At 39.3% G+C, this 4,552-nt stretch overlaps 1 pseudogene; it reads right to left on the bottom strand.

Annotated features, from left to right (window-relative positions):
• On the bottom strand, window positions 1–3,431 carry LOC135541860 (homeobox protein Hox-C9a-like; annotated as a pseudogene).
• Window positions 3,432–4,552: the final 1,121 nt, after the last annotated feature.

Genomic DNA, 4,552 nt, shown 5'->3' on the forward strand with positions numbered 1-4,552 from the left:
GGTTTGCTTTGTTAGACTGCATTCAAGACGAACAGCGCTGCCCGAAGCAGGGTCGTAAAACCCCACATTTCTTTGTGCACCACAACGGAAATGTTCAACTATATTGGGCTCTAAAATCTCTGCATCACGTTGTAAACTAGCCTACGTTGTTTTAAACTATGCACGGATAGGCCTATATTGAGATAGGCCTATGCCACATTGTTACACGAAATGCACTCTCAATGCCCAGCTCCGTTATACCTGAATCGCAAAAATCAAGTTATGTGTGGCATGTTTTGTGAAATGACCACCAATTAGAAATATGGCCAGGCCTGGACAGATTACGGACTGAAAACGTTTCAGTGCCAGAATAACACGCTAAAGCTTTTCCTTGAAATAGTTACAATAATATTCAATGATTATGATTGGATAACACGTATAAAGGAAACAACGCGATGCAATACGTTTACACAAGGCCTTAAATGTCACGTTATTTCCCCCCCAGAACCATTCACAATTCAGAAAACACAGCGGCTGGAACTGGTCAGGAAACGTGCTTTATAAAAGGAAATAGAAAAGGAAGAATAATGAGTTAAAAGACACATCTGCTTTCAATAAGGAGTAGTCCGTATCTAATGCTAGACTGTAGCCTATTGGAATTGTTGAATTACTTATATATGAATTACTTATATATCCCAACAACATATTTTTGTACCCTACTGTCTTGTCAAGCCATCTCAGAATGTCATTTTTGCAAGTGTTAATATTTATGATCAATGTAAGGTTTTAACGTTTTAATAATGACCCAACAAAGACAGGAAATTCGATTATTTCGGATAGAAAGATGAGCACAATCTGCAGTATAACGTAAACGTGGAGCGTCGAGAGAAAATAATATAAAAACCATACAACAAAATCTATATCCACATAGGTCTAGACGAAACACAAGACACACGTTCCATGTACTTCGTGTACAAAACATTAATTTAAACTTGAATAGGCCAAAGATGCAACATCTACAAAAATACACAGGTTTTGTTATACACAGTTATCCAACGTGACCCTATACATTTATTTACTAATGTCCTATTCCCGTCTTGACTATGAAGCCGTAATAAAGGATAAATAGTCAAAACAAGCTGCATACTGTCACAAAGACGTGGCCCCAATTTGCAATGTGCTACTCAAGAATAGGCCTATAGATCTCAATGAGATCAGATCAAAGGGGAAAACAGTAGCTCTCAAGAGGAGCGACCATTGGAGAGGAGAGAACATGAGTGACATTTTTCTGAACGTGTACAAGTCAATTTGTCCATACAGCACGTTACTGCTCATTGCTTTCTGTCTTGTCTTTATTCATTTTCTTCATCTTCATTCGCCGATTCTGGAACCAAATTTTGACCTGTCTCTCGGTCAAATTAAGAACCCGAGCGACCTCATATCGACGGTCCCTGGTAAGGTACATATTGAACAAAAACTCTTTTTCGAGTTCGAGAGTCTGATATTTTGTATAAGGACACCGTTTCTTCCTCGTTGAACGAGCGTGTATCCAATTCGCCACCGGGTTGCCTGTAAAATGATAAATCAGAAAAAGTTAATACATTGAGCACTTTTGATGACCTTTTCCAGTGTATAACCCAAATCATTATCATAAACACTTCGACAAACAATAGACCAGACGGAGAGCAGGCCTACTCTCTTATACATTTTTTGGGGGAATAAGTCTATGGTTCAATATAATCCATGTGCATTGTCAATTGTGTCATCAATGTTTTCCTTAATAATTAGAAACAATCATCTCTCTTATAGACATGAATCGTCTTCAACAGTGCTAGAAAAGGACCGAGTCATAAAATGGTGAGTGCACCCGTTTGCTTTATTGGCCCATAAAATATTTTAAAAGCCTTTAACTTCAAGTCTCGGCAGGTCTGCAACCGAGCCAGCGAGATGCATTTCACCCTGGTAATCCTGTTGTGGCCTAAAATATTCTGTTCTGTGTTTATTGTAGTGCGTTTGCTCGGTGTTGTCATGTTTTTATAAGTACTGATATGAAGAAACTTCCATATCAATGGTTTTGGTCCTTGCTGAATCGGCTGTATTTGAGCAAAGTTATGTTCTGTGTTTCGGTTGTACCAGAAAGTTGAATAATAACGTGAAAAATCAGCCATTATTGACTAAATAATACGGGGAAAAAACAAGTATAGGTTTACATTGAATTAAATGAAATTAGCCATGATAATCATACTGGAGATAAAATCCATGGTGACTATTGGTGGTTTCTGCAAACTTTTCTGTAAACATGGATCATCCGAATTAGCTTGTTGGTTGATTTTAGGCTTCTGGATGTGCATTTCAATCGAAGGCTATAATAACAAATAATACAATAATAATAATCCAATATAAAACAAAGCCTATATAAGGCCACACCTCTTGTGTATAAATGAAACAACATCAAATGTCTCGAGAAGTAAAATAAAATGTGCTTTTACGCACAAAACATTCTTTTAGGCACAAGTTTTGGCCAAGTAAGAATTTAATGGAGTGGAATTTACTAGAGATTCTGATCTCGCCAATGAAAAGCTTGCTTCCAGTTTCCCCATTGTATAGCTGTTTTATAGCTAATTCATATTTTACAACCTTAAGGGGATTGGCGTTTGTCCTGTCTAACACTATCTAACAGCCCCTCCAGTTCCCTTCTCGTTCAAAGGGAAGAGAAAAGAGACGACCATTTCGTTTTATAGCGGGACAACAACCACGAGCAAAACCCCCATGGATGACGAACACCGCCACCTCACACACACAAGACTCCTATAACCGTTTGCAGACTGGCATGGCTTCCACTTACTTGGGTCGAATTCTGTCTTTTCGTCTTTGTGCTTCCCGGAAGCCAAAACATCCGACTCTGGAGAAGGGACTATCTGCTGGGCCTTGTCTCGGATGTCCACGCAGGTGTTGTAGAAATAGTCTGGGTAACCGCGACTGTTGGAGGTGATGCAGTCTCCGGTACTGGGCTGTGGGAAACCATCGGGTTTGAGTCCGTAGTGTCTGCAGTTAGCCGGGTAGCCTGGAAAGGATACTGTTCCAGATATGGGCTCCAGCCATGAGCGAACATACCTCGAGTCCATTCCAACGTGAGGTTGGTGGGTGTATGGGTGGTAGACCACTGAGGATTGGGAGTGAACTGGGCCCCAGGAGGAGGTAAAGACAGAAGGTTTCGGCGCAAAACTGCAGGAGGGATAATCGGAGCACTCTGGTACTACTGTCGTCTGACGCGAGCGGGTGGGCGGAAGCTCTGAGAACCGCGACGCCAGCACGTCCTCGCTCTCATGGTTTATCAAAGAATCCACATAATAATTGCGTATGGGACCCGTGGTCAACATGGCGATGCTCTGGTCTCTTTAACATGCATCAGATTATTATATGGAGTGTATGTGTACTTTTATTTTACCCCTAGAACAATCAAGACAAGTAATTATTTATCCAGAGGTTCTTTGACTCTCATTGGCCACGGTTGAACACGTGATTATGTTTACCACAAATTTTTACATTCGATTAATGCGCAAGCAGTTACAGGTCAGGGGTGTGTGTACCTCAGACCTTTGAATGCTATTTATGTACAAGAATGATATTATATGATCAATCATTAAGAAGGATTCACCACCTATAATGTTTTCGTTTTTCCTTGTTGTCCTAAAAGCATGGAAAACTGATTATCCCCTCGTATTGGAGCATGAGGTACGTTGATCACAGTGCATGAAGCACTTTTTATCGATGTAATTTGTCTTTGTCGACAATTTGAATAATTATTAAGTTAAAACAATTTGGAAAATAAGAATTCCTTTTTCCTTTAGAGTTTTTATCCAATCTTAATGCATTGTATAGACTTTGATGGGTATAACATTGTTGTAACATGCACAATAGCAACAATAGATTAAATATCGAATAATATAATAATATACCCCAAATGTGTGATTCATATGAGGCTTTTATATTGAAGAAACACATAACACACGGTGCATATTGTAAAACTTTGTGACTGTGTAGAGATTTGGAACACTTGCTCACCACTGCAGCTAAATTCGGAGAGGCTGCTCATGTTTTATGTCCCTCAATAAATGTTTACGAGAACCATTTGATTGTTCATAAACGTGGTTAATAAAAAAAACTCTACCGAGTTATTCATATCACATAAACATAAAACGAACATATAACCAAAAGAACAAGATGCGAAATACAACTATGGCAGGAGTTGTATAAAAACAACATTCAACAAAAATGTTATGCAGGAAAAAACAAACATGCTTAACCTATTTTGCAGAATGGAATTGGGCATCACTGGTCTGAGCCACAGTCAAAAGTAGAAAAAGGCCTATAAACATATTCTACAATGAAAAGTTGGTTGGATAGTTGTGGGTGAATATATATTTTTTAAAGGATAAAGCTCTTTATAACCAGGCAGGTCACCCATGATTCAAGTCAGTATTCGACGTCCATCCATGTCTCAGAATGTCGGGAGATGACGTGGAAACCGCCCACTAGAGGCAACAGTGAGCGCTGTTTTGCTAGGGCTTTG

The sequence above is a fragment of the Oncorhynchus masou genome, chromosome 6 (genome assembly GCF_036934945.1).
Source record: "Oncorhynchus masou masou isolate Uvic2021 chromosome 6, UVic_Omas_1.1, whole genome shotgun sequence".
NCBI classification, from domain to species: domain Eukaryota; kingdom Metazoa; phylum Chordata; class Actinopteri; order Salmoniformes; family Salmonidae; genus Oncorhynchus; species Oncorhynchus masou.